The 25,589-nt window shown below is 47.3% G+C and overlaps 1 long non-coding RNA gene across 1 annotated transcript in view; it reads right to left on the bottom strand.

Annotated features, from left to right (window-relative positions):
* Positions 1-3,916: 3,916 nt before the first annotated feature.
* LOC111931437 (uncharacterized) overlaps positions 3,917-25,589 on the bottom strand; it is a 45,190-nt gene continuing 23,517 nt past the window's right edge. The window contains exons 8-14 of the long non-coding RNA XR_015289897.1: positions 20,542-21,662; positions 20,350-20,434; positions 16,043-16,617; positions 14,738-14,876; positions 13,653-13,823; positions 12,487-12,735; positions 3,917-12,119 (exon numbers count right to left, since the gene is read on the bottom strand). This is a non-coding gene — a long non-coding RNA (uncharacterized LOC111931437). The remainder of the gene's footprint in view (positions 12,120-12,486; positions 12,736-13,652; positions 13,824-14,737; positions 14,877-16,042; positions 16,618-20,349; positions 20,435-20,541; positions 21,663-25,589) is intronic.

The raw sequence follows: 25,589 nt of genomic DNA on the forward strand, positions 1-25,589 counted from the left end.
CTGCACGCGCTGCCATCAGCGGTGTTCTGATGCCCTGAGATGACATTATCACTTTTATCCTCATCTCTCCTTTCCAATTCCCAGGGAGTGAAGTGAAAGAAGAAGTTTTTGAGGGGCAGGCAAGCACAAGTGCACTTTGACTGAGCTACCAACACAGTGCCTGCTGCCTGTATCCATTGGGGCAGCTAAAAGCAGCAGGAATAACCTCAGGAGAAGCATGGGAAGACCCTGCAAGACCTGATGTCCCAACCCTACTGACATGGTGCCCCTTGCCCCCTCCACTCAAGATGGGATGTAACCCCCTTATCTGAGGATTTGCAAGACACAAGTGCATTTGTCCTTCCCTAAGTCAGTCTCAGCTCTCAGCCTCGCTGGCTGCTTGAGGACAATGCTTAGAAGCTCACTAATTCATTTTTCTTTGTTTGAGTAATTTTTAAAACCTGTTTTTTGGTTCCCTGCTGCCTTCATGGACACACCTCAGCTAAAACTGTGGCTTCAATGACATATCATTCATCCAGGGCCTGAGAGGGAGCAAAGAAATTGTTCACTCACTCCCCAGACAAGCACAGGAATGCCAATATTCCCTCCCATTCCTGCTGTTCCATTAAACTAATTTTATGCATGAGGTGAGATCGCATCTTTCCTAAAAATAATAATAAGAATAATAATAATGAATGCATTTTTCTCCAGTGACAGCAGCAGTGATGAGGTTTTGCTTTACCACAAAGTAGACTTTTCCAGGGAGCACATCTACAAGCTGCCTGCTTAAAAATGCACCAGCAACAGCCAGAATTAGAGGATGAAGGAATTTATGAAGCTTCCTGGGTGATTCTGGAGCAGAAAAGTTAAGGAATCACACACAAACCTGATTCCAAAGCAGTGGATCGATACTCGTAGGATCCACACACACAACTGGGATGAAGGAATGAACTAAGACCACTGAGATTCACAGCTGCTAACTTTGGGAAGAATTAGGCTTTAACAAATCCAAAGCAGGACTCTGGGCACAGATACCAGATAGCACCCCATGGGAAAAAAACCCAAAATCCAAAGTGAGTATGGGAATCTCCAACCCTCACCTCACCTGCAGAGAGCTCAAAGATGACTCCACTCATTCCTGCCAAGCCCCAAACCCCAGCTGTAATGAAGAAGGGGAGATGGGAAGATAAACAGATAAATCAAGTCCTTGCAGAGATGCCAAGAAATGCAGAAGTAGGTTTGGGGGGAGAGAGCACATTACGAGGAGACGTCTCAGGAGAGAGTCTGACTGTGCCACGCAAGAAGGATGGGGGAGGAAAAGCTTTTAGCACCTGTTTGCTTCCACTTATAAATAAGAAAAGAGGCAACTGCAGTTAGAGAGGGCAGTAGACACCAATCTCTCCTTGAATCCCGCTTGCTGCCCCCTCCATGAACTCCACACTTTTTGCGACGGCGGCAGCTGCAAGAAGAAGGAAAAGGCGAAGGGATGGCATCCCGCTTCCTCCCGGAGGCGGGCACGGAGGAGGCGCAGCTCCAGTCACACACGCAGACACGTTTCCCAGAAAGGAAAGCTGAGAAACATGGCACCTATAATTAGAGGGTAAGAGGCACAAATACAACGGCGGAATTAAAAGCAGGGAGAAGTCCAGAGCAGAACAGCAGAGCTTCGGCGCAGGCAAATTTGCAGCGTTTGACCAGCCCTTGAACCTGGTTTGCTCTGCCAGGGCACTCGGCATTCCCAGCCAGAGGAATTCACACATCCGTGAGGATGAGGAGGGCCTAGCTAACAGAGCAACCCTGAGCATGCAGCTGGTGGGATGTAGGGAAAAGCCCTTTTCCACAAGCAGGGATGGAGATGCTTCCTCCATCATTTGCTCCCAGGGCTGAATATGTTTAGCAGTGACTGCAGAGAGCTATTACAAGCAAGGTTATGGACACTGAGGTCCCTGATTAAAGATCTGGACGTGCTGTGCTAAGAAGGGCATCTCTCTATTTGCAACCCGCACACAAGGTCACGGAGCACAGCCAGGGACCAGAATAAAACAGCTGTTTAACACAAAAAAGGTGCCCAGACCTCCTGTTGTTCCTGCCATGGAGTGTCCTGAGCACCAAAGGCTTTGTTTTAGGTAGGTCTGACCCAGAGGCAGCTGTGGCCTCCACTCCTCCCCACCAGACAAGCCCAGCTGAATCAGCAGGGGCCAAGTCCTCCTCGGAGACCTGTGTCACTTGGCTTCGCACCATCTTGCAGGAAAGGCCACTGAAAAGAGCAAAGTCCTGAATTATAACAAGCAACAAAGACCTGGGAAGGGAAAAATGCAGCAAAGCACTTTGCAAGCCCAGTTCTCTGATGACGAGATGGACAGAGGACCACTGCAGCACACACAGCAATCTCTTGCATTTCCCACTCCAGAATTCTGGTTTTTTCCTGTAGGAGAAAGTTAAGGCTGTTGGCATCCAGCATCAGAGGGCTGTGCTTTGGATTGAAGATACTGAACACCAGCTCCACACTCCCACTCGAGGGTGAGACAGAGCTGGAAGAGTTTGTTCCCTCTGATGTGAAGTTACACCCATAACCTCTACTCATCCGGAGACTTGAGCCAAGCTGTGCCAAAGATTTGACACCAAAGAGGCAAGGAACACAAGCACTGCTGGATGAGCTGACTTCCCTGTCAATGCCTGGACTCACAGCAGAGGAGAAAAACCGGCTGTGACAGCCCAGCAAGTGCAGCAGTGAGGCCGTGGAGCAAAGCCAAGGCGCCGTGACCTCCACGTCCTGCTCGGGAGAGCAGCAGGACAGGGGAGCGGCCGACCGCAGTCCTGGCTGGATCAGCCTCCTGGCTAATTCCACTAACACACAGAGAGAAGCCACACCATCAGCTATTCCCCAGTTATTTTTAGTAGCTGATGACTCTCCTGGAAGCACGCCACGGTGGCGGGTCACAGGGATGACTGCAGGAGGGACAGGCCTGGCCCCTCTGCCAGGACCGTGCCAGCCGCAGTGGATGCCAGCCCAGGTTTGAAGGAGCTGCTGATAAAGATGTCAGCAAACGGAGGGCAAGCTCCAGCTGCCATTTCTCCATCCTCATCCTCTCTTTTCCCTCTCACCTGGGTCTGCCTAGCTCTATCCTCACGTAGAGAGGCTGCTGGGCTGGCAGTGCTGGCACAGAGAGACCCCTTCCTCCAAGAACACAGCCAAAAGTCCATCATCATTACTGAGGAGGGACAGAGGGCATTGCCCTTGCAATGGGCTAAAAACCACAGGAAAAAGCCCCACGTCCTGGTCACGTCCTGGGGTGAAGTGGCAGCTGCTTTGCAGCACCTGCAAGGCAAATTGATCAGCCAGGATCACCACTTCCCACAGCCCTGGCCAACACCTAAGCTGTCTTGGCAACTCCCTAGACTGCTGCTGGCCGTCAGGACAAGGAGCCCAATGTTTCAGTAGGGATTAGGCTGAAAACTATTGACATTTTCCTTTATGCTACCAGATAGATACACCAGAGAGGCACGAAGGAATGCAGCTCCAGCAAGGAACTCAGCCGGGTTTTCCATCTCATCTAACGTATTCCCCCCAAAAAAGTGTCTAGGACAGCATCCCAGAAGCAATGCAGCAGGACAAGGGCAGTGGGAAGAGGAGAAGAGCAGCTGGAGTTGAGCACAGCATTGCCTCTGGGTTTGAGTTGCCACAGAATTATGGATTTACTCTCCACCTGCACCCACAGAAAACTCTCCCATGTCTGGCACAGCGGAGCTGGGCTGGTAAAATCTTAATGCTGAAGCACCCCAACAGAGCAGAGCCAAGGTAATGCTAAATAAATAAAGAGAAGGCATGAGAATTTCAATATTCCTTTCACTGCCTTAGAACCCAAACCAACAAAGGCAGGAATTGAGGAAGAAAATGGGATATTCAATGCTTTGAAGTCATTCTACAGAGGCATGATGCAAAGGGCTCAATCTGAGGGGAAAACAAGGCACAGCCAACTGCCTTGTACTTGGCTTATAAGGTTTGACCTGGTTGGGATCAGAATAAATATGTGACAATGAAAAAGCTGCCTTGGGGCCATATCCTGTGGTCCCATGGAGGTGGCAAGGAGCTGGAAAGAGCAGGCAGAATTTTGCAAATTCAATTCTTCCCAATTCACCCCCTTCAATGTCTTGCAGCATCAAAGAGAAGTTTGAACAGTCCCACCCAGGGCTGTGCCCACAACATCCCTCACCCCACTGCTGGGATTTGTCCCACACAGCCCTAATGCCTCCCTGATGCTGCCAGGGCAGCGGGGATCCAAATGGAGCCTTCTGCAGGACTGGCTCCTGTCAGCTGGGGTCCCTCACCGTCCTTCTTCAGTGACCCATCCATTTCTGCTGAGAAATTTCCCATTTTTTATCCTTCCATAAAGGATTTATTCAAATTTACCTGCTGCCCAATTACACAGCATTAAGGAGTAAAAAACCTTGATGCATGCAAACTGTTGCTTTTTTTTGCTACTAAATTAGTTTGGTTGGTTGCATTGTTTAGGATGGTTATTTTAATGCATTCTGATCTGATATCTGTTCTATTTTGCTTTACGAAAAAAAGGACTGATAAGAATGAATCTCAAACCCGCAATAAGGACAGGGTTTAGCAAAAAATGGGCATTAAGGGGATTAGAAACACAAGTGTTTGAGCTGTGAAGCAGTAAGTGAGGAAATGAGGTGAAGCATCACAGCAAAGGGTGTTTACTTCCCACATCCCTTGCTCCCCAACTTCCCGATTGATCCTGATAACTAAATATATAATTCCAATTAACTGCAGGCAGAGAAAAGTTCAAACAGATGCACTTGCCAGTCCTTTGGCAGAGCTGTGTGCGTGCAGAACAGCAGCAGCACCAACCCTGCTCCCTCATCAAGAGGAATTGTCTGGATATCGGATGGAGCACGCACGCGGCTCGGGCTGGTTAAGCTGTGACACTCAGAGAATGTGAATGAAGACAGGAGTTTTTAAAGGCCTTAGAGGAATTAGGCACCCAAAACACACAGGCTGGCGTTTAATTCCCCTGAAAACCCAGTATTTCAACTGCCTTGCTGAAAAGATTTCCTTTGATAATCCAGAAAGCTGACATAATACCCAACAAAGACTTCTAATTTTTCTCTTTTTTCTCCGGCACTCTTGGGATTCAACATAATGATTCGGTTGCAGGAAGAATTTGGTCTTACGCTTCTCTTTGCAAGGCCTCCAGCCTTTTGGGAAGTTTCACGGGGCTTCATTATGGTAATAAATGAAGAAAAGCTCCAGCTTAGAGGAATGGGTACAGCCTGCAAGCAGGGGAATCCCTTTTCTTCCTCACACCCGCTCACCTCCCTCCGCTGCCCGTATTTTTAGCAAAAAGTCAACCTAAATGTTGAGCTATTGCTGCACCTAAACCAAACATAAACATCCAATCTCACGAGCCAAGAGCATCACTGATGCCCTCCTGGAAGCATCCCTGCAGACAAGGAGAGCTCAGCCACCTCCCTGCCCCATCCCTTCACAACAGTTTGAGGGAAACCTGAGAAAGGGCACTCAAAAAAGCCAATGAAGTTATTCTGAAGCGTCGCTCATTTCCCAATCCTAGAAAGAGTTGTCCAAATGGGATATCTCCCAGAAAGAACTGTGCAAATGGGACAACTCCCAGAGAGTTAGACTGCAAATTACTGCTGTCAGCATCCATGGCTCCTGACACTCTGGATTTTCCCAAAGCCCTTCTCCAGCACTGGGACAGATTATTTTCAGGGCCATGTGATGCAAAGGCTGGAAATATGCTCTGATTGCCATTTTGTGCCTATTTACGCCAAAAAGGAAATATCAGTCCCCTCCAAGGAGTCTCTTACCTGTGTGGGGCTTGGCAGAGACTCCTTGGTTGGAAGACACCAAGTGTCCCCCGTCTGGACCCCTCCATGCAAGAAGGACGAACGGACAAAGAGGGATTGGGCACAGAGATTTAAAAAAATGAAAAAAATAAATAAATAAAAATAAAAAGCACCAAGAATGCTGCAGGCTCCTGACCATGTGGGGAATTTATTACTGTTAGAAGAAAGCCACCTGCATCAGGAGGGAGCAAAGCCAGCAACTGAGATCCATATCAGGAGACAGAAAGGAGGGTGGGACGTGATGAGAATTGGCATAAATCGGAGGCTGAGGCAGAAATCACAGGAAAATAAGGAAAGGAGAAAGAGAATAGTTGGGCTGCACAGCATCCCTGGGTCATTGGATCCAGCCCTCCTGCTAAAAGCAGGAAGGGTTTTATCCCCCTCTATTCCCACAGGAAGGCTGGTCCATAGTCCGATTGCTCTCTAATTGTCAGAAACGATCTTCCGATTTCCAGGCCGAATTTATTCTGGGCCAGTTTACGTACATCTGTTCTTGTGCCAACACTATCCTCGGGCATAAATAGTTCTCCTTCAGTGCTGCTCTGCCCTCCCCATCTTCCGCCAGTGTATTTATAGGCAGCTATCTTCCTCAGCTTCCATTCTGCTAATTTAATTAAACCAGGCTTTCCTCGTCTCCCCTCTGAACGCACCAGCTTCATTTCTTTTATCATGTTAGCAGCCCTTTCCCAGCCCTGCTCTCCAGGCTGGCTCCAGCATCCCTCGGAGGAAAACACGAGGCACACAGTCACCCCTGGAAAACAGATGCTTGGGAGCCCAGTGCCTAATTGCAAAGGAACAGAGACAGGCTCCTCTTTTATCCTGTCAGCTATTCTGGATCAGTTAAGGATCGTAAATAGTGCTGTGGAGCACGAGCAGGTCCTGGAGTGCTTTGCAATGTGTTCAGTTTACATTTCGGCTGAGTTGTCTCGCTGTGATCCCGGACTCGTTCTTCTTTTTCCAATTATGCTACAGCACTTTGGGAAAGCATACGATGTCCCTCGGATTAAATATTATCCTATTTGGTGCTCGACAGCAGCTCATATTGCAAAAGGAGAAAGCAGTGGCCAGGGCAGGGGATGACAATAGGAGTTTTCACTCCTGCTTTTCTCAGGAAAAGAGAACTCCACGGGATGTAAATATTGCTGTTTCACTGGGGGAAGTGCTCATGGACTTCCTAACAACTAAAAACCACAAAAAAGTGGCAAGATGGGGTGATCCTGTGTGGGGTTAGAAGCTGGACTTTGCTGATCCTTGAGGGTCCCTTCCAAGGATATTCTACAACTCTTTTTTGTTTAGATGTATGTCAAACAGTGCCAATAATATCGGATCTTTCATGCTCCTGATATTTCTCATTTTCTAGCTAGAAGATGGCATTTCCTTCAATACGAGTGGAAAGATTAATAAATACAGCCTGAGGACTTGATGATCTTGGAGGTCCTTTCCAACCTTCTGTGGTTCACCCAGAGTACAGCATAAACCCAGCTGTGAGGGCATCACCATCCTCTTTCCATGAGGGGCTTTGTGTCTGGATGTGACATCTTCAGAGAAGCAGAGGCACAGGGGCTCAGAATCCTGTCAGAAACTTGGAGTGGTGTCTTTGCAGCTGGTAAAGGCTGTGTTTCCTGCCTCATGTAAGCACCTTCGCACCGGTGACCCAGACCAGCTCTCTGGCTCAACAACTCCACACAGAATCCCAAACTTCTCATGCTTCTCAGCCTCCTCTGGACATCAACCAGCAAAAGCTGTCCCTGGTACCACCAAAAGCAGAGGTGAAGGACTACAGCACTCTTTCCATGGCCATTAACCCAGGAGAGGTGCCAGGGCTCCACGTGGCAGAGCAGAGGAACACGGGATTGCCCCCGCGTGCCACCACATCCCTGCTGAGCAAGTTTCCACACTGTATCCCCAGAGTGCTCCTTGCAGGCCTGGACACCGTTTCCTGGGATGATTTTTGATCACCCAGCAAGCAAGACAGGCTTCCTGCAGCCAAAACTGAGGAGCAAAGTTGCAGCTGGAGACCAATTTGCTGTAGCGCAACCACCAGAAATAGCGGAGAAAAATGGAAACATCCTCCAAGAATCCCCAGCTTTTCAATAAATAAGGAAAGCTGCTGTTCAGATGTAAAATAGGCAGGTGTTATTCGTAGTGGTGGGCTGCAATAGAGCCAGAGGAACAGTTACCTACAGCCTCTCACTCTCATTTCTTTGTGGAAATCACGGTGCTGGCTGGAAAACACGAAAGCCACAACCATTTCCAGCAGCGTTAGAAACTCACCCAACACATCAACCATTTGTCAGAATGACAAAACTAGTGAGAAAAGAGAAGGGGAAATATGTCCTTTTCAAGCACCTCCACAGGGGATTCGCAGAAATTGGGTGATAAAAATTAAGCAAGTGGCCGGAATCCTCCAACACAACTCACTTCATTTGTGATTTTACACCTCTGGGCTGTTGGGGATTTTCTGTGCCAACAGTTTCTGCTCAAAGAGAGAAGTGCCCACTGCAGAGGACTCAATAAGGTCTTGTAAAAGGCTCTCCCAGGTAGAAACAGGCAGATTTAGAGCCAACGCCTCCCAGCTGAGGGAGGATTTTTAAGATCATTAATACCAAGAGAGCAACAGCAAAGCACCCAGCACTGTCGAAATATTAACTTTTAATTGCAGCACGGCAATTCCTATAACCTGTGCCCTTCTGCAAGGAGCTCACAGGGGACAGGGTTGGCCAGGCTTTCCCTGGCCATTGATGAAGAAGAAGATGGATGGCCAGCCCCAGGGCAGCATGATTGATTTCTCTTGTTATCCAGAGCAGGAAAGTGGGATGCAAGGGTGGCAGCATCCCTGGGTGTAGGGTTTGCCTTGTTCCAGCTCAGTGTGAGCAATTAAGCAGGCAGGAGGAGGCGTCACATTTTTGACAAGGGTTGTGTTGCACCACAGCTGGGGAGCCAGGTAGGACAAGCCCTTCCTTCCAGAACAAATTATTTCTTATTGTTGTCCCTCCTCCAAGTGAGCTGTCCTCTTTCCACATAGGGAGCACAGGTGGAATTAAAGCTCAAACAGCTGATGCTGCCCAGGTGTGATAGAGGAAAAGGACTGCTTGATGATGAAACTTCCAGCCATCCTGAGTTAATGTTTGCACAGCCTGACCCAAATGAAAAAGCTCCCAGAAAAGTTTCTTTCTAACTCACAAATCTCGGTTCAGCTCTTGAGATCGATCCTTAGTTTTCATTTCCATATTGTTAGCACTCCCAACTCAATGCCCATAATGCTGAAATCAAATCTTACAGTGAGGCTGCAAAGGGGGTGAGTAAGAAATCACTAAAAACTTCACCACTTCCCATGGAAAATTCTCCTGCAATCTCAGTTTTAAAGGCAGGTTAACAATGGTCAGGGGCTTGGTGGTTTAAGGTTTTTGGAGCTTGAACAAAGGCACCAACCACGACACTGTGACACCCACAGCATGATGAATGTGTGAAGCAGTCACTGCCACCGGCCAAAACAGAAATGAAATATGGGAAATGGAAAATCAGAGTGGGAGGGAGGAAGAGAGAGCACTGGAGGGGTACCAGAGGCACCGTAGTGAGGGAGCCCCTGGCTCAGTGGGCATTAATGGATGCAGAGAGGGAAAGACTGGCTAGATATTTCATTGCTCCCTCCAAACCAGCTGCATCCCTCACTCCAAAGGAAAATAAACAAGATCTCATCTAAACACATCACTCCAACACCCTGAGCTGCTGCTGAGCCCTCTGCTGACATCCCAGGATCTGGGGGGAGTTGGTTCTCAGGAAAAACTCCACGCTGGCAATTTTTTGTCTTGGCTCAGCCCCTTGCTCCGAGGTGGGAAGAGGGCATCTGCCTGTGTGCATAATTGGGCACGTAAATAGGTCAGCACCAGCTCATGGGGCTGCTGCAGACACAGATGCATTTTTCTTGCATCCTTAGGCAAGCTGGAAAATGTCACTTCCTCGCTCAGCGATCACTAAACATTTTGCTGCCCTCAGTGCCCACCTGCTCCACGTCTGCAGTCCTGGGAATAAGCTGGAAGACTAAGAGCAGGTTTCTCTTTTTTCATGCATTTTGTTTGATTTGGGTTTCTTTTTCTTAAAGGCGCACAGAGTAATTTAGAGCCCAAAACTGGGGCCAATGCCCCGACCCACTTCTCATCCCTGACCTGGGCCTCTGCAACATCCTTCACCTCCCTTTTTATTTTTAACTGTGTAAGGGAAACCCCTAAACCAGCAAGTTTTCATAGGAAGCTGAAGCCCAAGCAAAGCCCACGGAGCAGAGAAATGCCTGCAGAGGGGTGAGAAGCTGTTGCACATCCCAAGGGCAAAGTCCTGACCAAGGAGACGGAGTGAGCTGCCTGTGTATATCTGCATGCAGAAGGAGTTGCCCACATGCCAGAGGGGATTCTTTCCCTGAGTCCTGGCTCCTCCATCCTTGGGGAGGAACATCTGGAACAGGAGTTAAGTTCACAGACAGGTGCTTGATGCAGAATCCTGCGCTAGTTAAAAGAAGAGGATTTGGGGAGCGAGCTCACAGCAGTGTTTGAAACAAGCACGGATGTGGCAAATCCTTCCTGACTGGTTTGTGGGGGCGAGGGGAGAAAGATGAAACGGATGAGTCCGAGAGAAGGAAAGGAGCAGGGACACTGAACAAAGCTGAAGCTCTCCAGGAAGGTAGAAGGCAGCTGAAGATGCTTCAAAAAGGACTGTGCTTTCTATCTCCTAGCAACACATGCCAGCAAAAAGAAGAAAAAAATAAGGGAGATGGTCAGAAGATAGACTTGGTACAAGAAATGGGGGTTTTGCCAAGTCTCACCCCACTGGACCCTCATCCCTCCCCTCTTATGGACACCACACAAGTGCCCTCATCCCAGCCAGGCTATTTTTGCCCACAGTGGCTGGGATAAGAGGTTTGGGTGATTTCAGCCCCACTCACAGCACCTCCTGTTCTCTCTCCCCAGCTTAACTGTGCCACAATAGCTGTGCAAGGACAACCAAACATCTTGGTAGCTTAAAGGGGGCCCCCAAAATTACACACAGGATGATGCTCAGCTGAGAGCAAGCACTCTGGGGTCTTCTGCTGCTCAGTATTTCAGGCTCAATCTGCTTTCCTGCAAGTGTATCCATCTGCAAACAGGGCAATATTTACAGACCCCAAAGCATCTGGCACCAGGATGCTTTAACCCATTAGGAAATGGCTGTAGGACACCACACTCAGAGCTTTTAAAGACATTTGGAGGGGGGGAAAAGCCCTGTGTCTACAGGAAACTCCCCCCTGCCCATCCCTGTATCAATTACAGAAGAGGCATTAAAAGGTTTTAGCAATGATTTCTTGTCAATAACCTGGATCTTCAAGTCCCAGCGTTCTTATTCAAACTCTCCTGGGAGCAAGACATCCCAGCAAAAAGAGACACAGCACAGACACATCACAGAAAAGGCAGAGGAAAGATAATAGAAAGGAGATATTGGGCAGAGTAAAAAAAGATCAGAGACAGCAATCTGTAGGAACAGAGACAGATCACGAGTTTAAAGGAAGGTGATTCTTCACTCTACGCCTATACAAATTATTTTCTTCCCTCTGCAGCTCCCTCCTCCCCTCTCCTCTGATGATTTGAAGGCTTTGGGAGCTGCAGTAAGTGTGACTGTTTTTCCATGAGACTCAGCCAAAGATTTAAGTAGGCAGGAGGAAAGCACTCTCCTTTTCCATCAGTGTTCAATAGAGAGAGAGGGGAAAAAAAGAAACAAATAAAAAAGAGAAGAAAAATCAGGAAAGAGTCCAAGCTGCGAATCGTTAAAAGAAAACACAACTAGGAACATAAAAACCAAAGAGATGGAGTGGAAAAATACATCCAGGAGATCCTTCCTCCCTCCAACACTTCTCATGTGTGTAAGGTCTTAACGCAGAGATTAATCTGCAAAGCTGCTGAGCCAAAGCAGGGCAAAGTGGCCTGGGAGGAGCCTTCTCCTCCAGATCTTCTAGTAGTTCTCAGGACAGACCTATGGGAGGATGTTGGCCTTGGGTTTGCTCAGCCCTTGGGTGATAAAGAGGGGGAGCATGGGGCTGGTGCTGGTTATGATAAGGCTGCTCTGTGAATGCTGAGTATCAGCTGATCATCAGTTATCTTGTTAATCCAGATCTCCGGGTCCAAAACCCCTTTCCTGACCACACAAAACCCTCCCATGAGGTTGGGGCTGTTTGAGGCAGGCGCTCGTGCTACAGAGGTTTTGTGGCACATCCCACTTGCTGGCCTGGTTTCCTGAGGAAAAAAGGGAATACACTGTCACAGCATCCATCTCTCCTTCCCTTCACTAATCACTTCTGAACCTGACAGTCCATTTTCACTCCATCCCAAAAAAAAACCAACCCAGAAGAGATTCACAGTGATACTCAGTAGGCACCACAAGTATCTCCTCCCCAGTGAAAGCAGGAAAGGGAAATATTTTACTGATTCAGATGAATTCCTACCAGGAGAAATCCACACAGGAACTCCACACAGAGCCCAAGCACCAGCAAAAAGCAGGTTTTTGAGTCTTGCAGATCATGGGATGGCTCATTTTCATTACATCAGGAAAATTCAGTGGGGTGGAACAGAAGAAGCTGCTATTGATGCAGTCAGAACTCACCCTCAGACACGTGACGTTGCAGGAACGCATTTTTCTGTCCTTCCCATGCTCCAATGGCATTCCCAGCTCACAGAAACAGGAATATTGCAGGATGAGGGCTTGGCTGATTGTTTCCTCTTCTTTCCAAGACCTTCATCCTTCTTAGCCACCAAACATTGCCTGGAGCCCATCCAGAACTTTCCAGGAGCGCAGCGTCTTGAGTGTGCATGCCTTGCAGCTTTTCCATTCTTCTTGATGTTATAAAACTGTCTTGTAAAAGCAAAATTAAAGGCTTGAGTGCTGGCCACAAAGCCCTTCCCATGGCCATGTTTTCTGTTGTGTGCAACTCCCAGACAGAAGGAGGGGGGCAGAAGGGGGGGGGAAGAGAGCTTTATGCATTAAACTTCTTTATAAATCTATTGAAGGTATTTCATCACTTCCCGACATTCCTCTATAAAACCCACTCAGCTACGTTTACAAATTGTAAAATTAGCTTTATGTGCAGGGTCCAGGCTAATGGCACAGCTAAATCTAGGGAGCAGGAAGATTAGATGCCTCTCCCTTGCCCATGGTGGGATTTATTTTGCAGCATCCTTTCCTGGAGTAGAAGAATTTCCCTCCCAAGCCAAAGCCTTCGAAGGTCAAAAGAGGTTTGGCCTCTAAGTGGAAAGTTTTGGAGAAGCCAGGTCTGTGGGGAGCACACAGAGCTGGATGGCTCAGGGCAACATTTGTGCTCCACAAAGACAAAACATTTCTGGAAAATGAGAGAATGCAGAACTGTAATCCCAGGCAAGATAATTCAAGCATATGGGATGGATGAGAGGGGCGCAATACTGAGAATATTCAAGGAAAAGGGACAGTTTTCATTAATCTCAATGTTTCAAGCAGGTGCAAGCCTGGCTGCTGGGTTACGTGTACTTGGTCCCCTGCCACACTGTTGAAGGAAACCTTGGGCAGTACCAGCCTACTTCCCAGTGGTCTCCCAGTCCTTGGCTACAGCCCCACCCAGCACAGGTCTCTGAAGAGTGCTAAAAACCCATTACAGAGACAGGACTGGCATCAGCATGAACTCAGCACAGCACAAGTGCCAGGAAGGGAGGGGAGAGACACTCCAGCCTCTCTCCTGCCCAGCTCACATCCCCTCTCCAGACTCCCTAGCATACAGAAAGAAGCTTGATGTTGCTTACCCGGTCCACAGGGTGCTGCCAGCTTTCCCTGGGCAGCCCAGGCCCACGAGGGAGGGATCTTATGGCAGAGCAAGGTCACCTCCTGATGCTTTTGACCACTTGCTAATCCTCACAGTGCCAGGGATCAACATTGCAGGGCAGGAGGGAACACGTTCCACCAGTTCCCTCATGCTGGAGGAGGAAACAAAAGCTAATCAGCCTCAAGCACAGGGGACATGAAGGGAACAAGCGTCTTCAAGCTTTACTTCTCTGCTCCCTTCTTTTTAAAAAAAATCATTTCCCTCTGTAGAGTATTAATCACCACAAGTCAGCCTTAGGAAGAGTTATCCACGGAGCTACACAGGGACTGCAAGGACACTGTGTTAGAGCAAGATTATTTACTTTTATAACCTTTACAGAAACAAGAGATAAGTACATCAGAACAACTTGCTCACACGCAGCAGCAGCAGCAGCGACTGCCTGATTCATTCCTGCACCCTCCCATTTGAGATGCTGCTCTGGATGCCAAAGGGACAGCCTCACAAAACAGCACTGAACCGTGCTGGGATGGCTTTGGAAGTGGGTTTTGCCTTTGAGAGGCAGTGACTCTCAAGGGCTCAGGACCAGAGGCCACCCAGGGCTGCTCACGACCCTGTGTGGTGGCACAAGGCTGGTGCCGCAGCACCCTCAGAGCCTCCCACTACTCCTGTTGGGTTTTCCTCTCCAGCAGGAAGCCTCCTAAGCTCCCTCAGACCCAAGTTTTCCAATGGCTCACATCGTGGGGAGCCTGCAAGAAACTGAGAGCCCTCCCCTAATAACCTGACCTGCAGCTCAAAGGGATGGATGCTCATCCCCTGAGCCAACGAGTGAACATCTCCACACAGCTCTCTCCCTCTTCTCCCTGCCCTCTGACAAAGAGCTGCAGGTGGGATTTGTTTCCCTGGCCCCTGGCACTGTGACCATGCACCCAGAGCAACTCTTGAATTTTGGGGAGGCATTTGCAATTTTCCAGCAAATTCACCTCCCCCCTCTGCCAGTCTGGCATTGCTTTAAAAAAAAAAAAAAATTAAAAAAAATCAAAGGTGCATGGGAAAAACACAAGTTACCTCCAGTCTCTGCTAGGATGAGCCAAACCTCAAAGTGAAAATGTTCTACATCCCTTATTTCCATTTGCCCCTGAACTTGTGTCTAGCACCTCTGGAGCCATCTCCCATTTCCACAGAGCTTTGTGGGTGACATCCTGATCTACAGACACAGAAAGGAGTCTTTGTTTACAAGATAAGAACCACAAAATGCAAATAAAAAGCCCCAAATAGCTCAACATCAAACAGGGTCCATATCTACCCTTTCAAAGGCATCCAGGCTGAAAAACACCACAAGCAATGGCTTTGTTTGAAACATTAAATACGATACTAAAAACATCTCCCGTGCGAAAACAACATGCATATGAGTTTGTTTACGCTAGAACTTTAATCTCTAAAATAACAGGTCTCCAGAGCTTGTTTTAGGCTGAAAAATTAATACCAAGTAATGACTCAAGGTATATTGGGCTGGTAGGGCTGGGTTTTGTTAGTGGGGGGCTACAGGAGTGGCTCCTGTGAAGCTGCCAGAAGCTTCTCCTGGATTCAACAGAGCTGTTGCAGCCCATGGAGAGGAAGAGTGTTCCCTGCAGCCCATGGAAGGCCATGGAGGAGCAGGGATCCACCTGCAGCCTGTGGAGGAAGGGGATGCCTAAAGGAGGCCGTGATCCAAAGGGATCACCCTGTGCTGGTGAAGAACTGCAGGCTGTGGGAAGGACTCCCTTTGGAATATTTCATGGAGGATGGACTCCTAAGGGAAGGACCCCGCTTGCAGCAGGGGAAGGATGAGGAGGAAGAAATGGTAGACACAATAGATCGCAATAAAGGTGTGATACACTGACCCCAACCCCTTTTCTCATCCCCTGCACTGCTGGGCAGTGTGAAACTAAGAGTGCTAGGAGTGAAACTAAGCCTGACTAGAAAGGAAGGGTGGGGGCAAGATGTTTTTAAGATTTGGAGTGTATTTCTCATTACCCTACTCCAATTTGATTGGCAATAAATGAAATTCATTTCCCCAAGCTGAGACCTTTTCATGATAGTAATTCCAGAGTGATCCTTCCCTGTCCTGATCTCGAGCCTTCCATTACATTTTCTCTCCCCCATCCAGCTGAGGAGGGGAGTGGAGGAGCAGCTTTGTTGGGCACATGGCATCCAGCCAGGGTCATCCCACCTCACAAGGTCTGAAGGGGATGGGAATGATTCCCTAAAGCAGCAGCGAACTGTTGCAGAGAATGCAGCCCTGATTTAATTAAAGCCTTAAACGTACTCCAAGCTATACCATCCATCCACCCATCAACATGATGAAAAGACTGCAAGTTCCCTTAGACTCACCCAGCCACCTCATGAATCTCCTGGTTGGGAAAGAGAGGAAAAATGAACTCTCACTTCATTCTTCCATTTCCACACAAGCCTGAGCCATTTTTTGCTGCTCCTGGGACGTGCTAGCGGGAGCTATTGCTGTGCAGTGAGCAGGGAGGGGGCTCCTTCAAAATCCAGGTTGCTGGGAGCCCATCCTGCAGCTCAGGCCATGTGTCACTGCCCCTCAGATGCTCTTCCTCCAGCAGCAACCAGTTTTTCAGCATCCCTTGGATGCCCAACAGGATCCAAGATACCTCCAGGCTCTGCTCTGCTACAGGAGTTATTTCAGGCAGAGGAGGACAGCCTGGGGACTGCTCAGATGTCACTTTCCTTCCTGTTGCTCCTGGATTGCGCCGGTGGTTTATTCTCCATTTTCACTGCAGTGGAAATCCAAGTCACGCTTCGCGGGCACATCCCGCATCCCTGAGGATGGACACGGCTCCCAAGAATAGAGGGATGGAGGCCCAAGACAGGAGGATTCTCCCAGCTGCTCCTCACCCACAGCTCTGCAGGTACATCCCCGGCTCAGGGGAGACAGCCTGACCCATCTGCAAGGGGAGAAGCCAAAGGGATTTAAGTCCATGCTCATGGTTACACATGCAAGGAACATTTTCCCACAGCAGACCAAATGAAAAAAACAAATATTTGCCAGAATGAAAGTGTCAAATCCTTGGCAGCTCTCCCTCTGCTTTGTTTCTTTTGTTCACGGGGGCTTCAACCAGTTAATAACCATGTGGTCCATGGCTTTATTTCCTTTTGGTCAGGGAGGTGGGATCATCCTGAGCCAGCTCAAGACAAACATGCCTATTTCTTCCTAAACAACATTTAAAGCAAGGAGAAAATTTGGGGGTGGGGGGAAAAGATTCAATGGGGAAGCTCCAAAGAGCATTTTTTTTAAGTTAACATTAGTTTCATTTTGGCTCCAAATATCACTCCAAAAAGCAGAAGTCAAAGCATCTAATTTCAAAAATGCACAAAAAAGTGGTTTGATTTTTTTCAAATTGCTGCTTTCTGCTGTCATCTTTTTTGTTGAGTCCAACACAAATAATTTCAGCTGACCTGCAATGCTATTTTTCAACAAATGAATGCTTTAAAAGAAAAAAGAAAAGAGAAAGAAGGAAAGGAAGAAAGACTCATTCTTTTGCCTATGTGTGTGCTACACCACTAATTTTTAGTTGTTGGCTTTCTGCTAGAGATAATGGCTCCAAAAAAATGGCTAAATAAATTATCCTTCTCACAGGTTTGTCAAAAGGGCTCACAGAAAGAACAATAAAATTAGATGGTGTACCCAGAAAAAAAAAAAAAAGAAAAATATAAAGTGTGGCTAGAGGGGAACCTCTGGGAGCATTTATAGAAACTGAGCACTGGTGCCAACACTTGGACGCTTGTGTCACTAAAACCCTCTTTGAATTTAGGTTTCCCACCTCGTGGCACTGCGTTCATGCTCCCCATGATCCAAAAAATACAAACTGAGGGGACTCATTTTATCTGGGAGAGCTTGGAGTGGCCTCAAGAACAAGCACTCTTTGCTTGGAGCTGGTGTTTGGGTTCCCTCCTCGCCGAGAGCAGCGTTGTTCCCCTGGGTAACCCAGCTCCAAAGGCCTGGGGGACGGCTGCTTCGCTCCCTCATTAAATAATTCTGACTCATGAACACATCAGAAAACTTGCGCTGAGCCCTCTGACAGTTTACTTCCAGAAAGGCAAAGTTTGTCCAAGAAATCCTTTTGTGCAAATCATTCAGGCAGCATTAGTCATGTTTGTCCCTTCCTCACCGAGACAGCTCCGGGAATTTGTGTTATTTTCATTGCCTTCCCCTGCACCCTCATCCATCCTGACCAACTGAACTTGCAACTTTATCTCATCTTTCTGCAGCATTGGATCAAGACAGAGCTGCTGCTTCTGGCCAAGAGGAATGGCCTTAAATGCAATTTTCATCCTTTATTTTATTTTATAGACAACCCAAATGTCCCTGATATCCCAATCTGGGCTGACTTTTGGCCTACAGAAGGGTCTGACCAAAAAGGAATAACAGGCATAAGGATGTGACTGGAAGGTCAAACATTACTGACATTATATGTGTATAATATTATATATTATATGTATATAATATTATATACATACACCTCCATTGTTTTTATTTATATAGCTCTATTTCTCTTTCCCTCCTGATTTTTTTTAGCCAGGCAAACTACAGACACCTCTCATGCAAAAAGATGGTAAAACTGCTCCTAAGAGTAATCCTAAAATCTCTCAACCTTGCACATTTCTGGGCCCATAAGCCCACACCTTCTTGGGTCACATCCTAGAGTGAGAAACAAGTTTTTTGGGAATTTTTTCCAGGTAAGAAAGAGAAATGCCCTAAACATCTGATATCTCCCTTTCTCCCTTCAAATCCCAGCATATTTCTGGCAGATCTGTACATTTGTATCTGACTGCTTAGCAGAAAAAAGCTCTTTCTGAGCCATCTCCACCATGTAGTTTCTTCTGACATAAATATGAATTGAGGTTATGGCCCAGTACGATCTTCCCAGGAAAAAGTGGAGATTACATCAATGTGACCCATTAAAGCAATCTTAAATACCCACTGATGGTTCATTATTTCAAGTTACTTTCCTTCCTGATGTAGAATTTATTCAATATAATGGAGGGGGAATAAAGGTCTCCAGGAAGGCACTGCCTGTTCACCGCATTAATAAAAAGGGATGGGCTTGACAAGTTGGAAGAGGGGTTTCCATGTACACAACCCCACTGGATGAATCAAAATCCTCCTCCTGTAGGGCATGGAGGCCAAAAGGAAAACTTCAATTAAGTTGTAGCCAGGTGAGGGTCGGGCTCTTCTCCCAGGAAAAAAAAGGAACGGGTTAGAGGAAATGGCTTCAAGGTGCAGGAGGGGATGTTTAGGTTGGATATTTGGAAAAAATTCCTCACTGAAAGTGTGGTCAGCCACTGCAACTGGCTGCCCAGGGAAGTGCTGGAATCACCATCCTTGGAAGAGTTTAAAAAATGTGTAGATGTGGCACTTGGGGACAGAGTTTAGTGGTGGCCTTGGCAGTGCTGGGTTAATGGTTGGACTCAACGATCTTAGAAGTCTTTTCCAAACCAAAGGATTCTGTGACTCTAAGAAAGAGCACATTGAGCTGCCAGTTGGGCTTAGGTGCAGAAAAGGGGGTGAGTGGCTCCCCAAATCATCACTACTTTCCCCCTTCCCATCCCCTGTGCAGAAAGTGGTGATGGGAGGCAGCTGTGAAGCCCTTCCACCCACGTAACACGGGACTTCACAAAATCCTCTTTTCTTCTGTTTTACTCTTTGTCTCTGCAACCTGGATCTGAATTTATAAACATTTTGCTGTGAGTCAGGTCTAGAGGACTGGTTGTTTTCTTTGCATCTATACAATTCAATTTTTTTAAAAAATGGTTTTGAAGGAGGAGAAGTTTGTGCTGTGGAAGAAAAAAACCTCTCAAACCCAAGCCTGAGAAAGTCATAGAATTATAGAATCACAGAACCACTTAGGTGGGAAAAGGCCTCCAAGATCATCGACTCCAACCTCTGATCAATCACCACCTCACAACCAGACCAGAGCACTGTGTGCCACATCCAGCTGTAGCTTTGAACAATCCCAGGTGTGCTGACTCCACCACCTCCCTGGGCAGCCTTTTCCAGTGCCTGACAACCCTTTCTGTGAAGAAATTCTTCCTGATGTCCAACCTGAACCTGCCCAGGTGCAGTCTGAGGCCGTTTCCTCTCCTCCTGGCCAGAGAAAACAAGCACTCTTCGGCTTTTCGCCCTTGCAGGCACCCAAACCCGCCCCAAAGGGCCAGGAGGCTCCTGTGGGTACCTCTCCTGAATCCTTGAGAGGAGCTCAGGCAGTCAGTGGACTGAAAGGAGACATGTGGCACATCTTTCATTCTGGTGATTCATAAAACATAAAATATTAACACCAGAGAATACAGAGGTGGCTTTAAAGAGATTAATTCAGGTCTTTTGCCACACGGAACGGGTCAGGGAAAAGGTTCTCGGCATCAGGCAGAAGGGTTTGTGCCAGGGAGTGAGGAATGCCTCTCTTTCTCCTCACATCCTGCTTGCAGTGCCTGTCTCCAGCTCCACAGGCTCCCACGACACCTGGGCTTGGAGGGGCCTTGGGATGTCTCCCAAAGCAGGTGGTCCTCACATCCCTCAAAAAGCCACTCCCTGCTGTCACACCCACCGTCACCCACCGTGAAACCGGGGACACCCGCCCAGGGGAAAGAGTGTAGGGAGTAAATACCAAATTGAAGCCTACCTTTTTATCCCCCAAAAAGTTTCCAGTTGCATCCGCTTCTTTATTTGCTCCAACTCTCTTCCAATTTTCTGTTTTCTTCGTGCACCTAATTAATGAGTCAATTCATTAATATTTTTGCAGCAGAATTCTCTTCCCATCTGTAAAAAAGCAGCCGTGTCAAATTTTTTTTTTTGCCTTAATTATAAACAATACCTTTTGTTTAAAGCTTTCTGCAGAGAAAACAGCAAAGACTTCTGTCTCTTCACAAGACAATTATTCAGAATGTTATCAGCAAATCTTCATCTCTGAGGAGGATTTCTCCCAACACAGTCCACCCACCTATAGATGCACTCAGGACTACAATCAATACATGTTAATTAAGCCGTAGCCCACTCCAATTAAAATTATAGGATCTGAAGGACAGACATTTGTTTTTGTCAGTAAATTAATTTAAGCATTCATTAACTTTAATTTTTAAATTATATATCACTTTAATGATAAATAATTCCTCTCATTACAGAGGAAACATATGGAAGGGAAAGATAAGATGGGAGAGACTTGGACCTAGGGAGGAATATGTTCTCCGGCGCTTCCTTCTCCTTCGGCACATCAGCAACCCCATTTATGTCAGCAAACTGGGCTCTTTTGAAAATTTGGCTGGCAAGTGCAGTACTGAAATAAGAACAGAGATTCTTTGAGTATCTCACCTCCTTCTCTGCTGGGAACATGAAAGCTCGGCTGTGAAATCTCAGGGTTTTAGAATAGCTGAAACTCTGTACAGGCTACCAAAATAAACACTTTTCGACGGAAATCAAAACATTATCATGTTAACAGGTTTTTTAATTTACGTAGGAAAGGGCAGGTTGTTTTACAGCTTAACCCTTCCTGCATATATCCCAGGCAGAGAGGGGCAATTTATAATGTGATGTTTGTGCAGTGTCCAGCGCTCTGAGTTAAACCTTCCCCGACTTGCTGTGGCAGCTAATTAAATGTGGAGCAGGCCAGCAATATTTGAGGCCTTCTTTTCCCAGCAGATGCTGCACGGCACATGATCTGGGCTGCTCCACAGAAGGGTTTTAACCCTCAGCACCTCCTGAGGGACTGTGCCCATCACTGGGTGAATTTTCCCCGCTCTGCCGTGCTGCAGAACCGAGGGAACGTCCTGAAGTCTTTTCCTGCCGTACGAAGCAGAACTCGGGAGTGTCTGACATCCCAAAGTGCTCTGAGATCACAAGCTCTTCACCCCGCCAAGCACATCCTCGCAGCGCTTCCCGGTGCTGTATAAATAGCAGCGCTGCACCCCGAGCCTCCTCCACACAGACCCTGCCTGGGACCTGTCAAATGACAGAAATCAAAATAGATTAACTGAATAAATTATTCACCCCAGAGAGCCTTTGCTCCTCAAGCGTTGTGCTGGACTGGTAAGGACTGATCAGCTTCACAGCTGATGGTGGCAAACAAACAGCATAACACAATTATTCAGGTGATAGACTGACACAAAAAGGAGCGAGAAAAGCACCAAATTTCAACCTCTTGGGAGCTTTAGACCTGCAGTGCAATTACAGACTCTCCTGACTGTATTTTTTCCTTGGAAACAACTGATTATTCCTCTTCCCAGCCTGATTTTGCAGTTCTCAGCACAAGTCATTCCTGCTGGGTTCTTAGGACTCCACATCTGCTACAAACTCCTGGAGAGAGGGAGAGCTCCCTCTCTGAGCCCCACTGCACAAGCACTGTTCGTAGACACCTCTCTCCTGCCTTTAATCCAAGAGCCAGGAGAGAGACAGTGGCACAGCCAGGACTTCCAGAGATAACCCAGGGCTCCTAACAGCCAGACAAGCAACAACTGCTCGTACCCACACTGAGCAGAGCGGAGCATCCCAGCCTTCTCAGAGCCAAAATTCACTTTTTCCATCATCTCCTCTGCCTCTTGACATCTCCTGTCTCGCACTGTGTCACCCCCTCCACCCCACAATGCCAAAATGAGCTGTATTTTCCCTTCTCAAGATCCACGCCCTTCCCTCCCCCACGGAGAACCATCCCTAGAAGGGTGGCTTTGCTGAAGGCAGAGGGATTCCTCCTGCCTCAATTTCCACATGTCAGTATAAAAACGAGCAGGGGATAACCCAGTGCTTTGAGTGCTCTGAGAGTGGGACCTGCAGCTTGGAAAACTTCTTTAGGAGGAACACACGGGACCAACACAACACAGAAAGTTCCATCAGAAGAGAAATGGAGCAGTGAAAGAGAAACTATGCAAAATATTACTTTATTAATAATCTGTTTACTTAACTACTGCAGAGATTAAAAAAAAAAAAGCTTTCTCCCCGTTTATCCATTAGCTCCTCTTCCATCCAGCTGCGCTGCTGAATTCCCATATTTATGACATCAGTGCATGTTGCTATAGAGATAATTAATTAATGCAACATAATCAAGTCAGCAATTTTACTACTTTACAGCTTAACGCAGGACTGGAAATAGAGTGGGGAGAGCACCAAAGCCTAGTTCTGAAAAGCAGGGATTTTAATGGTCCTTTAAGCACTGAGAGTTGGGTCTGAAAGTCATTTCCACAGCACATGAAATGTGCCACATTTGGCATAATCACTGTCATTAGAAGCCCAGAGAAAAAAACAGAAAAACAGCAACAAAGAGGTATGAAAGTTCTGACAAAAAATTACAGGTGGAGAGCAGAGTTCTCCCAGCACCCAGAAAAACTCTTCATTTCCACCTGGCAAAAATGCCTCAGCTCGACAGGCACCTAGCCAAAGAGGCTGCAGGCTGTGATGTTCTGGTGCCTAATCCCAAATACATTGGGCTTTTTTCCAAGAGCCATCCCAAAAATCATCTTTCCTGGGGTGCCTGCCTTCTCTGGAAGAGCAGCTCCTTGTGGGCCCTCCTGAGCCAGCTGGTGATGAGAAGGGGGTTGAGACAACCCTCTTTGCATTGCAGAAGAATCCATGCCAGGCTCAGCCAGGAGCTGGTGGCTTTCCTGCTGCCCAGGTCAGAGCCAGCTTTTCCTGCCTGTGGCATAGGTGGGCCACAGGAGGAGGCAGGAGGTGAGACCAGGCACTTTCACCTCTCTCATCTGTGGCTGCCTCCTGACAGTCAGGTTGACATTTACAGCTGACATCAGTGACTTTGTGTCCAAACAAGATGTTCTTTGATGGGATGGGAGCTGTAACTCCACCCAGGAGCTTGCCTTCCTACCAAGAGCTAGGCAAAAAAAAGGATGCTGTGGAATATCCAAGTAGGTGCCACACTTGCTGCTTGTGACTCCACCCTTTTGTTAATTTAGAAGATCAAAATCAGTCCCCTTTTTCAAGGGAAGCCTTATTTTTTTGTCCTGTACTAATTAGAATCTTTTTATATACTTTTCAGTTCAGGGTCTCTGCCTTCTGAGGTTAGAAAGACGAAAGCAGCACAGATGAAATTAGGTCACTTAACCCTCAGGACGCTCCCATTCCTCAGCAAAAGTTCCTCCACACACAGTGGAGCCAAGGGGGAAAAGCTTTAAGAGAGACACATGCAGAATAATTGAGCCAAAGGCAGTGTGTTGGGGACAAGAGTGACATCATAAAGCCACATTTGCCTTCCATAACCATGAAGTTTTTCAGGCTGTGGTATTTCCATGGCAAGTTTCACTGCCAAGCCGTAGCTGAAGCCACCTACACTTCTCAGACAACTGCTCAGTGAAGAAACAACCGAGCAAATTATTATTAAAAAAAATTAAAATAGAATTTAGTAGGAAAATCAGCAGACCAGAATACTGCTGCTCAGCTTTATAAGTACAGTACACAAAGTAGAGAGAATTTTCACAAAGGCATGGAATGATAGAACAAGGGGAAAAATGACCTTGTTAAGGTATGAAGGAGGGAATGTTCAGATGGGATATTGGGGAAAAAAATCTTTCCCTGGGAGGGTGGGCAGGGCCTGGCACAGGGTGCCCAGAGAAGCTGTGGCTGCCCCTGGATCCCTGGAAGTGTCCAAGGCCAGGTTGGACAGGGCTTGGAGCAGCCTGGGATAGTGGAAGGTGTCCCTGCCCATGGCAGGGGAGTGGAACTGGCTGAACTTTAATTCCAACCCAAACCATTCCATGTTTCCACACACAATTTCGATTAAAGCACGGAAAAGTGCACAGTTTTTATGTTGCACTCGTGTATGACACAGGTGAATAAAATTAGGACCAAAAACAACCCAAGTATTAAACACATTATGATTTGTTTGGAGACCTCAGCATCAGCTCCCGATTCTCTCCAGGCTCAGCTACTTTCAATAGGATAAATTGCACGGAGTCACTAAAATCCAGAGCTTATTGCACACCATCTGCAGGCAGAGAGAGTCCTCTATTCCCGAGCCAGAGCTGTTTTCCTGGCAGCTGTGACCTGTTGCAGGACTTGGTGTCTGCCTGCAGCAGAGTCCCAGAGGGGACAGCTCCACCTAAAGGGGTCAGCTCAGCTCAGGGAGGACAGTGGCAGAAACCTGTAGGACAATTTTCCTGCTACAGTTTGGACAGCAATATCCAAAGCCACCGGAATATTTGCTTGATGCGCACAAAACCCAGAGGAAAAACCCACTCTTGCAGCCACCAGCTGCTGCTGTTGCTGCAAAGGTTTACAACTGGAATAAAGAGAGAACACATCCTCCCTAAAGCCAGACGACAACCCAACCCAGATAGAGGCAAGAAATCATCTCTGGTGAGAGCAACAATGAGCAATTTAGCTTGATTATATCCTTGCAGATCTCCCTATTTAGAACGGTTTGCATTATTTTGAATGCAAACTGGTGGATATTTTTTTTTCCCTGTGCATCAGCTCTCGTGACCAAAAGTTGTCATTAGCTCCTGATTAAAAGAGATTTTAAATAAGGAGTGGAAACAAGCCCAAAAATGTGCTGCTGCATCCCAATCCTCTTGTATCAGACTGACTGCTGCAAATGTCAGCTTTATTTACTGTTTGCAGTCCACTAAGCTTTTTTGTCTTGTGGGAGAGGTAAAATTGGGAATACTGGATCAGGTGGGAGAAAAGAACAACAGAGGAGAGGTAAATAAATAAACAACCATGGGGCCCATGTGCCCAGGAGGCTCCTGGTAGGTCATACCTGCAACATACATGCAAGCTTGTCCACAGATGCAGCAAACAAATTAAATAAGCTTCACTAGTGAGAGCCTGACCTTTTCCATCTTCCCCCCAGCAGAAATCAGGCTCCGACAGGGACCAAAAAAAGGGTTAGAAACAGCAAAGATAATAAAGTCAGGCATCAGAAGC

This window comes from Cyanistes caeruleus, chromosome 8 (assembly GCF_971803275.1).
Source record: "Cyanistes caeruleus chromosome 8, bCyaCae1.hap1.1, whole genome shotgun sequence".
NCBI classification, from domain to species: domain Eukaryota; kingdom Metazoa; phylum Chordata; class Aves; order Passeriformes; family Paridae; genus Cyanistes; species Cyanistes caeruleus.